This window comes from Theropithecus gelada, chromosome 1, assembly GCF_003255815.1.
Source record: "Theropithecus gelada isolate Dixy chromosome 1, Tgel_1.0, whole genome shotgun sequence".
NCBI classification, from domain to species: domain Eukaryota; kingdom Metazoa; phylum Chordata; class Mammalia; order Primates; family Cercopithecidae; genus Theropithecus; species Theropithecus gelada.
This window is the reverse complement of record NC_037668.1, coordinates 161,144,225-161,156,788: the sequence shown is the minus strand read 5'-3', so window position 1 is coordinate 161,156,788 and position 12,564 is coordinate 161,144,225. Positions and strand designations below refer to the sequence as shown.

General features: G+C 47.6%; 1 protein-coding gene across 1 annotated transcript in view; it reads right to left on the bottom strand.

Annotated features, from left to right (window-relative positions):
* The window catches only part of PIK3C2B (phosphatidylinositol-4-phosphate 3-kinase catalytic subunit type 2 beta), a 70,634-nt gene extending 60,633 nt beyond the window's left edge, over window positions 1-10,001 (bottom strand). The window contains exon 1 of the mRNA XM_025376714.1: window positions 9,545-10,001. The gene's annotated coding sequence lies outside the window, so the exon portion shown is untranslated. The remainder of the gene's footprint in view (window positions 1-9,544) is intronic.
* Window positions 10,002-12,564: the final 2,563 nt, after the last annotated feature.

The window sequence follows — 12,564 nt, the reverse complement described above, 5'->3', positions numbered from 1 at the left end:
GAAAACAGGAAAGGGATGTAATAATTGGCCCAAAGGTCACACAACTTGTAAATGATAGAATCAAGAGTTAAACTGAAATGTGTGTGACCCCAAACTTCATAGTCTTTTTCCCATCCTGTTGTGGAAACCCAGGCACATCACATTTGATTAAATGTTTAAGCTGATGTTGGTGATTATTCTGGAACACCTCTATGCTCTCCACACCCCCATCCCAGAACATTTCACTCTCCCAGGCCACTCAAAAAAATAAACATAAAAATAAATAAACAAGCAAAGCGAACAAACACACCCCACGGTTTGGTAGAGGAGAGAACCAATGAGCAACGGGGATTGTGTGAAGTCATACAGCTCGTCAGTGATAGAGGTGAGATCAGAAGTGAGAGTTCAGGTCCTTAGACTTCCTCTCAAGTGCTCTTCCCAGGCTGAGCCATAACCAGTCTCTTTTTTTTTTTTTTTTTTTTTTTTTTTTGATTTTAAGAGACAAGGTCTCACTCTGCCATCCAGGTTGGAGTGAAGTGGTGTGATCACGGATCACTGCAGCCTTGACCTCCCAGTCTCAAGCAATCCTCCCACCCCAGTTTCACAAGTGGCTGGAATTACAGAGGTAAAGCCATTGTACCCAACTATCTCTCCCACTCTTAAAATCCTTCAGGAGAGGAAATCCCCCAGCCTTCCTGATCTAATCTCTCTTAAATTGGTCCATTCCTTTCCAAGCCTCTGATGACTTTCATTAAGGGAAATAACCTATAAAAAGCATATATTGGGCACCAAAAATTTTGTTATTCCTTTCTTTTACCTCAATGATTATTCTCTTACCTGAAAAATTATTTTATTGGGCACTAAAAAAAATTATGATTCCTTTTTCTCACCTGAATGATTGAGACAGACCACTAACTAGTCTGTTTCCTTGCTGACCCCCCTAAAGTTTCTGCCCTCCACTGCCAGGATCATCTTCCTACAGGGCAGCTCTGATCATGTCATTCTTCTTTCTTTTTTTTTTTTTTTTTTTTTTTGAGACAAGGTCTTGCTCTGTCACCCAGACTGGAGTGCAGTGGCAGGATCTTGGCTCACTGCAACTTCCACCTCCCAGGCCCAAGCGATCCTCCCATCCTAGCCTCCTGAGAAGCTGAGACTACAGACGTGGTTGCCACCACACCTGGCTAACTTTCAGTCTTTTTAGTAGAGATGGGGTTTCACCATGTTGCCTAGGCTGATTTCGAACTCAAGTGATCTGCCCACCCTGGCCTCCCAAAGTGCTGGGATTACAGGCGTGAGCCTCCGCACCCTTTTATTAATGGGGGATATATAATGGCTCTAATATAAGAGCAGTACCTGCACATCCCCCATGAATGAAAGTGACTTTGCTCTTTTCAACATTGTTATCATTTTTAATGTGCTCTACTGCATTTATGTGCATTCTGCTTTGGATTATCCCTACTAATGATTAGAATAAAAATAATAGCTTTTATTTGTATAGGTATTTATAGTTACAAAGCACTTTTATAGACATTAGCCCACTAATCTTAAGAATAAGGCCAGGCATGGTGGCTCATGCCTGTAATCTCAGCACTTTGGGAGGCCGGGGTGGGCAGATCACCAGAGGTCGGGAGTTCGAGATCAGCCTGGCTAACATGGTGAAATCCCATCTCTATTAAATATACAAAGTTAGCTGGGCATGGTGGTGCACACCGGTAATCCCAGCTACTCAGGAGGCTGAGGTAGGAGAATCGCTTGAACCTGGGAGGCAGAGGTTGCAGTGAGCTGGGATGGTGCCACTGCACTCCAGCCTGGGTGACAGAGTGAGACTCAGTCTCAAAAAAAATAAAAAGAATAAAGACAGCTGGGTGCGGTGGCTCACGCCTGTAGTCCCAGCACTTTGGGAGGCTGAGGCAGATAGATCATCTGAGGTAGGGAGTTCAAGAATAGCCTGGCCAACATGGTGAAACCCTGTCTCTACAAAAATACAAAAAGTAGCCAGGCATGATGGCAGGTGCCTGTAATCCCAGCTACTTGGGAGGTGGAGGCGGGAGAATGGCTTCATCCTGGGGGACGGAGGTTGCAGTGACCCAAGATCGCACCATTGCACTCCAGCCTGGATGACTGAGGGAGATTCCATCCCAAAAAAGAAAAGGAAAAGAATACCTCTTATTTATTTATTAACACAGTTACCAACACATCTTTTAAGTAACATCCTTCATTTTTTGTTTGGTTTTTTGTTTGTTTTTGAGATGGAGTCTCGCTCTGTCACCCAGGCTGGAGTGCAGTGGTGCAATCTCCACTCATTGCAACCTCCACCTCCTGGATTCAAGCAATTATCCTGCCTCAGCCTCCATAGTAGCTGGGGTTACAGGCACACGCCACCAGGCCCCGTTAATTTTTGTATTTTCAGTAGAGACGCGGTTTCATTATGTTAGCCAGGCTGGGCTTGAACTCCTGACCTCAGGTGATTCGCCCTTCTCAGCTTCCCAAAGTGCTGGTACAGGCGTGAGCCACTGCACCCAGCCTTCTTTGTTTTTTAAAGAGACAAGGTCTCACTCTGTTGCCCGGGCTGGTTGTGCAGTGGCTCAATCATAGCTCACTGTAACCTCAAACTCCTCAGGTCAAGTGATCCTCCCACGTCAGCCTCTGAAGTAGCTAGGACTACAGGTGCACACCACCATGCCTGGCTGATTTTTAAACTTTTGTACAGATAAATCTCGTTTCATTGCTCAAGCTGAACATTCTTACTTTTATCATTTCAACATGTACCTACAAACACCTCATTACGTACAAAACATTCTTTTCCACTAAGCCTTTAAACCGCATGGATTACCTCGTATTTATCTTTGTCTCCCCCAGGATGCTTAGCACAATGTTTTACACGAAGTACATGCTCAGTACAGAACCGTTAATACTGTGTTCTCAGTGTGGTCTGACCAACCCAGAGGAGATGAGTTAACAGCTCCTCGTCATAGGATCAGAGGTTCGGAGGCTGTTTGAGGAAGGCAAAATTGTGATGTATTTTTCCAGGTAGACACCCCATAGTATTTATCAGATTCTTAGAGTCTAGAGATCTCCAAAACAATAAACACCACAGTTCTAGTTTCTATAATCTCTAGGAAATGCTGCCTAAGACCGTATATATATAACTCTTGGGGCACCTTATCACAATCGATTCATATTGAGCTTATAGGATGACCCCATTCCATGAAGAAACTCATCCATTTACCTGCATTTTGGGTAGGAGCAGGGGTACGATGTGGTTCCTTCAAGGTCAGGGACCACACTCAATTCAAGGTTGTATTCCTAGAATTTAGCACAAAACTGCTCTTGAGGAATAATAATTACAAGAACCATGAGCTGCTGAGTCACCATTTATATGCATCAGGCACTGCTCTAAGTAGTTCATTAATTAACTCATTTCATTTTACAACAAATTTTGTCTGGTATTATTTCCCCCATCTTACATATGAAAAAAGTGATGCACAGATAAATTAAGTAACTTTTCCAAGATCACACAGTTTGTAAGTGGTGGAGCTAGGCTTTGAACCCAAGTAACCTGGCTCCACAGCCATACTCTTAACCATGTGCTGAACTTGCACTGCCCTTCATTTGATGAATGAATGAATCAATGTAAGAATGAATGAGCAGAGGCACTGAAGATGTTTTTGTTGAATGAACAATTAACCAATCATTAACTAACCCACCTTTTGTCTCTACCCTGTATAATCTATAGGATTATCAAAACAGTCCTTCTCAAACTTTCCTTGCGTTCAACTAGAGAATCTCTCTAAGTAATTCCCTATCTATCAGTATAGAATTCCTGTCAGTAACATTAAAAAGTTTGGTTTAATTCTCAGTGAACTACTCTTAGTGAACTAAGAACTATGAGTGAACTAAGTTTTCTCAGAACACCAAGCACTAGGCAAGGGTTTTCCCTGTCCTCTTCACTGCTGTGCATGTACAGCAGTGTCAGTGCACATTCAATGTACAACAGTGGAATGAATGCCCAAAAGATAAAATGCAAACTCCTTCAATGGCTCTGGCCAGATTAAACTGCTTTCAGTTCACCTCGTTCACCACACTCCATTCCCCATCCTGCCCCAATTCCTACTTACTGTTCAGATCTCTGCAAACACTTTCCTCCAAGAAGTCTAACCATCAAAAAGGCCCCACAATATGAGTTCACAAGTCAACCCATGTTTCCCCCACTCAATGACTTCAAAGTACCTAAAGTCACTAGTAAACAATCAAGATGTTTGTCAAATTAATGAATAAATGAATGAGTTCCTTTTTAACATGATTTGATAGATTTAAACCCTTGTGATCCTATCCTCTTCCAGAAATGACTTTAAGAACCACTTGTATTATTACTGGCTCCTGGGGAAGCTCCATCTCATTCAGGACTTGAGCCTCATAAATATTTTTCTTTTCTCACAGGCCCCTTCAGTGTAGCACAGAAGGAACGCAGGTTCTAGAGGTTTCCTGACCTAGACTCAAACTTTGGCTCCTCTCAAATTAATTGTGCAAGCTTTTTTTATTATTATTATTTTTAGAGACAGGGTCTCACTCTGTCACCCAGGCTAGAGTGAAACCTGGATGCAATCAGAGTGGTGCAATTATAGCTCACTGCAGCCTCAAACTCCTGGGCTCAAAAGATCCTCCCACTTCAGCCTCCTGAGTAGCTGAGATCACACACCCTGATTTTTTTTATTTTTATTTTTAGTAGAGACAAGGTCTCGCTATGTTGCCCAGGCTGGTCTCGAACTCCCGGGCTCAAGTGATCCTCCTATGTCAGTCTCCCAAGTGCTGAGATTACAGCATAAGCCACTATTCCTGGCCCCTATCTTTTAATTTTAAAAAAATCTGCCTCCTTAAAGTCTAGAGTGAAAATCTAGTATCTCTGGCTATAATGTTCTTCTCCCAGGATCCCAAAACAACCCATTTGCAAACCACCTCCCTTTTCTTGGTCAGAATTGAATCCACTCTACTGGTGCTTGCAGTCACATCAATTTCTTTCACTCTCTGGGAGACACACAGCAAGGCGAGTCAGGAATGGGACAAACGCTCTGCTTTCAGAAAAGGAGGGCTCTTAGGGAGATGTCAACAGTTGAAGGGCTCCATCATTATTACTATCTGGGCTTTGGTTACACAGGTCTTACTTCTGCTTCGGGACTACAGTGAACCTCTCTCTTCTTCCTTCTCTATACCCTGAGGGTCTCTGCCCCCCAAAGCACAAATGTCTTCTGATGCTTTAGTCTCCTTAAACAGGGTGATGATTTGGGGTGAGTGAATTCCATCCCAATGTCCCAATGTCTTGGGGAAGTAAATTTCCCAAAAACAAAGCCACTAATTGGGTCGGCATGAAACTCCAAAGTGCGGCAGGACAGGTCCTTTCATGGGTCATGTTGTGATCTGCGGGGTAGGCATTCACTTCCAGCATTGCTACTAACTGTATGACCTTGAGAAAGTCACTTTTTCTCAGGGAAGTGATGGTCCAGGTCCTTTCCAATTTTGATACTCTATGTGATCATACAAAATGCAAGAACAAGCTGGGAGAAGTGGCTCATGCCCGTAATCCCAACACTTTGGGAGGCTGAGGTGGGAGGATCACTTGAGACCAGAAGTTCAAGACCAATCTAGGCAACATAGAAATCCTGTCTCACAGGCGGATGACGAGGTCAGGAGATCAAGACCATCCTGGCTAACCCGGTGAAACCCCGTCTCTACTAAAAAAAAAAAAATACAAAAAAAACTAGCCGGGCGAGGTGGCGGGCGCCTGTAGTCCCAGCTACTTGGGAGGCTGAGGCAGGAGAATGGCGTAAACCCGGGAGGCAGAGCTTGCAGTGAGCCGCGATCTGGCCACTGCACTCCAGCCTGGGCGACAGAGCGAGGCTCCGTCTCAAAAAAAAAAAAAGAAAGAAAGAAATCCTGTCTCAACAGAAAAAGGAAAAAAAAAAAAAAAAAGCAAGAATAGTCCCTCAAGTTTCATTTTATAAAACAGATGCAAAATAAAGCAGATATGAAAACACCAAAACAAGAAATCTGCCTTAATTTCCCCAGGATCCTCCAAGTCCCTAAACCTTCTATTAGTGCTGCTCCGAAGGCAGCAATATGACTTGATCAGATTATCCCACATCTCCTCCTTCCTTGGAAGGTAGAGATAGAAATAAAAATGCATAGAAAAGCAGATGAGGCCCAGACAAATTTATTATGCCTACATGCCCATGAGATGTCCCAGGCTGGTGACGTCTCATGGGCATTCAAGGAATCCATTAAGAATGAATTCTGAGGCTGGACATGGCAACTCACACCTGTAATCCCGGCCCTTTGGGAGGCTGAGGCAGGCGGAACACCTGAGGTCAGGAGTTCAAGACCAGCCTGGCCAACATGGTGAAACCCTGTCTCTACTGAAAATACAAAAAATTAGCCAGGCATGGTGACACACGCCTGTAATCCCAGCTACTCAGGAGGCTGAGCCACGAGAATCCCTTGAACCTGGGAGATGGAGGTTGCAGTGAGCCGAGATGGCACCACCGTACTCCAGTCTAGGTGACAGAGCGAAACTGTCTAAAAAAAAAAAAAAAAAAAAAAAAAAAAACCACGAATTCTGAGGCTGGACACAGTGGCTTATGCCTATAATCCTAATACTTTGGGAGGCCAAGGCAGGAGGTTCCTTTGAGACCAGCCTGGGCAACATACTGAGACTCCATCTCTACAAAGAAATTAAAAAATTAGCCACATACAGTGGTGCATGCCTGTAGTCCCAGCTACTCAGGGTGGGAGCTGAGGTTGAAGGATCATTTCAGCCCACTGCACTCCAGCCTAGGCAACAGGGAGAGACCCTGTCTCAAAAACAAACAAAAAGAATGAATTCCACAATTTTACTGTTCCTTTCTGTTCTCCCAAGACCCAATATTTCTCTGAGTAGCACTGAGGCTATGAGCACAGGGTATGGAGTGAGACTGCTTGCTTCAAATCCCACCTCTATCACGTACTAGCTGGCTGACATCAGTGAGTGTTAGAGATTACATTACTTGCCAGCTCAGCGTTCTCCTGTCTATAGGCAGTAGCCAGTCTTTGGAAGGTGTTTATCCCTCCTCAATTCCTACAAATATCATGAGGCAGCCTCTCCTTCTCTCCCAGTTCCCATCCTGCCAACACTATTTAAAGAAAAATACCCAAGGAATATAGCAGTTACCTTGGTATTGTCACATTACTCTTTCCTGAGCAGGAAAGAAAAGGTCCCAAAACATCCCTTGCTCCATGTGGCCCTCAGATCCCACCCTATCCCCATCCCTGACAGTTCTCCCTCCCTTACGAGGAAGGCTAAACCCAGTATGAATAATCATTTGTAAAGTATTCCGTGGTTTTCAGGGTACTTTTGCACACATGATTTTGTTTAGTTCTTGGTAAGCAGTATTTGATTATCAATTCTGTGAGCCAAGGCTACTCCCCCACCTCCATTTTACAAATAAACAAACTAAATCTTAGGTCCACAAATTGTCTGTGCTCACATAGCTAAAAAGAAAGTCACACCAAGACACTGTTTTCTCTACTACTTCACATTATGATGTCCAAGTTCACATCCTGAGAACATGAGGAGCCTGAACCTTACGGCTAGTTACAAGCCACTAAAAGGAACACAGACCTCCTCATTTTTCTACCCACTGGTCCAGGCAGGGCTATCCAGGCTGAAGGACCACAGACATGATACAGATGCAAAGCACCAGGCAACAGGAGGAGTGGGGACAGCACCAAGAGGGGACCAAAGGCCCACGAGGGTATAGAGTATCTGCCAGAGCATACTAGGTCATGACAAAGACCAAAGGCATTCCAGACCACCAAGGAAGTTCAAAGGAGCTCCCCCAGAAACAGCCCAAGTCCCCAGATAAACTGACCCTTCCTCACCCAGCACACCCCTTGGCCCTTTCTCACTCATGCTTCCAGTGGAGAAGGAAATGGACAAGCAGCCAGGCCTGAGAGCTTGATCAGATTCAGCTATACACACTTAGCAGGAAGCTCAAAGCCATGGAAATCAAACCTCCGGCTCTCCCAAAGGCCAAAGGAGAGGTAGCCACAGCCCGGGTCTAGGGCTCCAGCACAGAGCCACCATCTCTTCAGACGCTGGTTGCCAAGCAGAGGTATAAAATGTGCCTCGACTTAATTTTTCTGTGGACACAACCTCAAGATGGAACCGCCAGACTCTGGAGGAGCTGGGATTCCAAAGGCTCACTGCCTCTCTGCTCTGGGATCGGCAGCTGGAGTTGGGGAGAGGGAAGTATTTTGGGGTCGGCGTTGCCACCCGCTGGGCCATTTCTCTTCCTAATATCTTCCCAAGGCCTAATGCAGCAACAGAGTAAGTTTTCATTCAGCACTGATTCAGGATTGGAATTTAGTGCAAATTGCTTACATCTGCCTGGCCATATCCCAAATAGGTAGTTTAGAGCAGGGAGGAGGGGCAGCATTGGCCCACTTCTCGGAGCCCGGGTAGCTGCCTGCTAAAGAATCTGGTGCCATGCTGGGACCAGCCAGCCCAGGGTACAAAACTCTCCAACAGAGTTGAGAAAAAACGGCCCAAGAGGGCTGCCAGAGACAATACAGCGATTCCATCCCACGCATGATTGGAAGGACTGGGGCAGGGAAGCTACGAAGACCCCAGAAGCGGGTGGAGATGAAGAGAAAGCAGGCCTGAAGGAGCAAGAGCAATGGCAGATCTCACACACACACACACACACACACACACACACACACACATACCCTCTTCAACATCAGCCAACTAGGGTGTGTGCACTAACCTCATACATTTGGTAACCTCTTCCCACAACCCAGGAGCCTGCCAAGCCCCTGGGATCCCCACCCTACTCCACCCCACACCAGCTTGGCAGCCTTGCTTGCGCTTCCTGCTGCGATTGCTCCTCCAACATCAAAGTCACCGCTGTCGGGAGCTGAAAATGAGAGACAAGTATAGGCCAGGAGAGCAGCGCCTTCTCCCAGCACCGGCGAACTCAGGCCTGAGGGTCCCTCTCCCTCTTTCAAGCTTTCAGTCTCCTTCTGCTGCAGTATCCTTATAAGGGAGAATCCAATTCTACCCTCCGCCCGGCTAAGAAATGTACACATTCCCCAGGCAAATGCCGACTTCTCACCCAGTCCACAGAAGGCACTAACCCCATCACAGGACAGGTTTTGCTTTTTTTCTCATCTTAAATAAACAAACCCCAAAGCCATTGGCTGGTTCAGATCGCCCTGCAGCTGGGAGCCAGGAAGTGTGTTTAGCTAGAAGGGGGTGGGGACGCGGGTGCCTGGAGCCCCAGAGGCCCTGAAGCTGCTGGAGTGGAGTGGGGTGGGGTGGGGTGAGGGGCAACCTGCTCTGCGCGGCGGGCAGGAGCTCAGGCTCCCACGGCGTACGCCGCTCAGCCCGCCGCCAGGAACCCTCGGCTGCTTCCATTGTTGCACCTCAGCTGTTGCCATGTTGGAGGGAGAGCCCCCTGACCTCGGCTGCCTCCACTCTGGGGGCACTTTGCAGACCCCGGGGCCGATGCTACGCGCAGGGTGCGTGTCCTACCTGCGCTAGCTGCTGGCTCTGCTGCAACACCCGACGTGTCTTGTGCCCGGCGACGTGGGCTGCTCGCTCCGCGCCTCACGGGCTCGCTCTGCGGCTCCAGGCGCCTCTTGCACCAGCGCGAGAGGAGCTGGCCGGCCGCACGCCGCCTGCTCCCGGGCCGCTGCCCTCTCCAGGCTCCGCACAGACCTTAGGCTCGAAGGGGCAGAGGGAGAGGTAGCAAAGAGCGCAAGGACCAGCTTGGGGGGGTGGGGAGGGGTGCTCTCCACCGAGAGCGTGCGCGAGCTCGCAGAGTCAGGCCACCCCGGGTGAGACAATAGCGGGAGCAGCGGGCGAGAGAAGGGAAGCCATCTCCCGGACACCCGGCGCACTGCACGGCGACGCGAGGCTCGGCCAGACCCTGCCTGGACAGGCAGCCACCCGGCCGCCGGCTCCAGCCGCAGCGCCGAATCCGCCGCGAGCCGGAGGGCGGGGCGGCTGCTGGAACCCGGGCCGTCCTTCGCCTCTCCCCTCCCCTTCCCCCTCCTCTTCTCTTCTCCTCTCCTCTCCTCCTCTCCCCTCCGACTCCCGCCCCATTTGCCATTGCGTGGGGGAAGAGAAACGCGCTGGCGTCAAGTTGTGCTCTGCAACCCAAGAGCCAGGATTTCCACTCCCCACTTGGGTGAGGGTTTTTGCGGATGGTCGTTACTTTCCCCTGCTGGAACCTTGGCTTTGGGTCAGAGGAAAGCGCAATCATTCTGCTAGAAATGACGGTGCTGAGGTCCAGTTATCCGCTTCAGGAATTTCTACCATAATTACGGTAGCGATGTTCGGGGGATCCCCTACCTTGAGGGTTAGGTGGGGGTAGAGAGAGGCTGTCTCCGGACTTTACACGCTCAGTGTCATTCGTCTTTCTGTCTCCTTCCTTCCTCCCTTTCTGGAAGGGGAGTCTCGTTTGTTTTTGTATTCGCCCAGGTGGATCTTCCGAGCTGCGATCCAGAAAATAGCAGTCAGCCTAAGTGGGGAGGGAAGATAGAAGATCCTTCAACCCAACTAGGGTAGTGGGGGGGAAAAAAAAAAAAACCTTTCATACAATGTGTTATATTTAAATTTTCTACTCTAAATACCTTTCTTCCAGCAGTGGTCTCTGGAAGAATTTTCCTAAAGGCTCCACCCAAAAGAAACCATGAGTTGGCCAGATCCTCCTTTGCATTTCGTTTGCATAGTACCAACGATCACTGATCTCAAAGTATATTTTCCTAAAAACGTGAATCGTGTTTTCCTCCAAACGTGAATCGTGTTTTCCTCCACTGCCCTCATTTCTTCTTTCTTTCTCGACAGACTATGAAGATTAACACCTGATTCTCACTCAGCCTCTCAAGTAAAACCATGATTAAATAAATTTGTTATACTTTTCTCTTGTTAACTTGTCTTTTGTTACAGAAGTGTTGGCTATGACTCTTATGATGGGGAGGAAAGGGATCACCCCCCTTTCTGCTCCTACAGTGCCTTCTGTACCCAATGCTTGTGACTGGGTAGTCCACTTCACCCTCTGAATATCAAGAGTAGCGTCCTCACCTATCACGCAGGGCTGTCGTAATGATCAAAGGAGAGAATCTAGGTGAAACATCTTGATAATTAACTGAAGGCAGCTTGGTCTACACATATGTCATAATGTATATGATGCTACTGCTGATCTCAGGAGCCACAGGGGTTAAAAAATGTGTCCATGCACGTATTCACCACTTGTTCACCATACAAATATTTATGACAGCTTACTCTGTGTCTATCATCAGGTCAAGCTCAGGAGCCTGAGAGAACGCAGTGTTACAGGGGCCACTGGTCGTTCTATGCTGCTGGGGTGAAAAGTCTGAAGGAAAGAACTAACAGGAAGTAGGCCTGGGTAGCTGAGTGGATGATCAGATCACAGGCTTTATCATGCATTTTGGTAAGGAAAAAATTGAGTAAAGAGAAACCAGGGCATGCCAAAAAGTTTAGCTGCTGTAGGTGACAGAGAACCTGCTATGCACAAATGGAGCTGGCAAGTAGTGTGACCAGAAAAAAACTTCCTGGCATATTATAGAGAAGGATTTGGAGGATGCACTGCATGTCTCCCCTGTGCCCCTCCAGATCTTCCTGGCCCTCTGGCTTCCTAGACGGGGTTGGCCAATGGGAGCCATGGCTGAAGACTGAATAAGGAGGGAGGTCAGGGGAAACCGGATATTTATTCTTCAGGATTCCTCTCTTTGGGGTCACAGTGCACTGGCTGCCACCCTCAACCAAAGATCACAGCTTCTACGGGTGGTTCTCCCCTCCCTCTCTCTTTTTTTTTTTTCTTGAGAGGGAGTCTCTGTCACCCAGGCTGGAGTGCAGTGGCTCACTGCAACCTCTGCCTCCCAAGTTCAAGCGATTCTCCTGCCTCAGCCTCCTGAGTAGCTGGGACTACAGGCGCATGCCACCACACTCAGCTAAATTTTTTATTTTTTAGTAGAGACAGCGTTTCACTGTGTTAGCCAGGATGGTCTCAATCTCCTGACCTGGCAATCCACCCTTCTCAGCCTCTCAAAGTGCTGGGATTACAGGCGTGAGTCACTGTGCCACTCTCTTGATTCAGGAAATCACTCCCCTCCTTTGATTTTTCGGGCCTGGGGGTGGAAACAGGGATTTGCTACTGGCCCTAGTAGATTGTACATTATTTCTTGTGGTTTTTAAAATTGTCTCCTTATTTTTTAACTTCTCCTGAAATTACCCCTCAAGTGCAGTGTGCCATTTGCTTTCTGCCAGGACCTAATAACACAGCTTAGGAGTGCAGCCTGGGAGCTCATGGGAGAAACCATGGCTACCTTCCAGGTGGGAAATCAGGGAATCTCAAAACAGTGCCAGAGTTGTGGCAGTGGGGATGAAAAAACCAGGCGGATACAAGAGATACTTATTAAGAGAAATCAATAAAATTTGATAGGGCCGGGCGCGGTGGCTCAAGCCTGTAATCCCAGCACTTTGGGAGGCCGAGACGGGCGGATCACAAGGTCAGGAGATCGAGACCA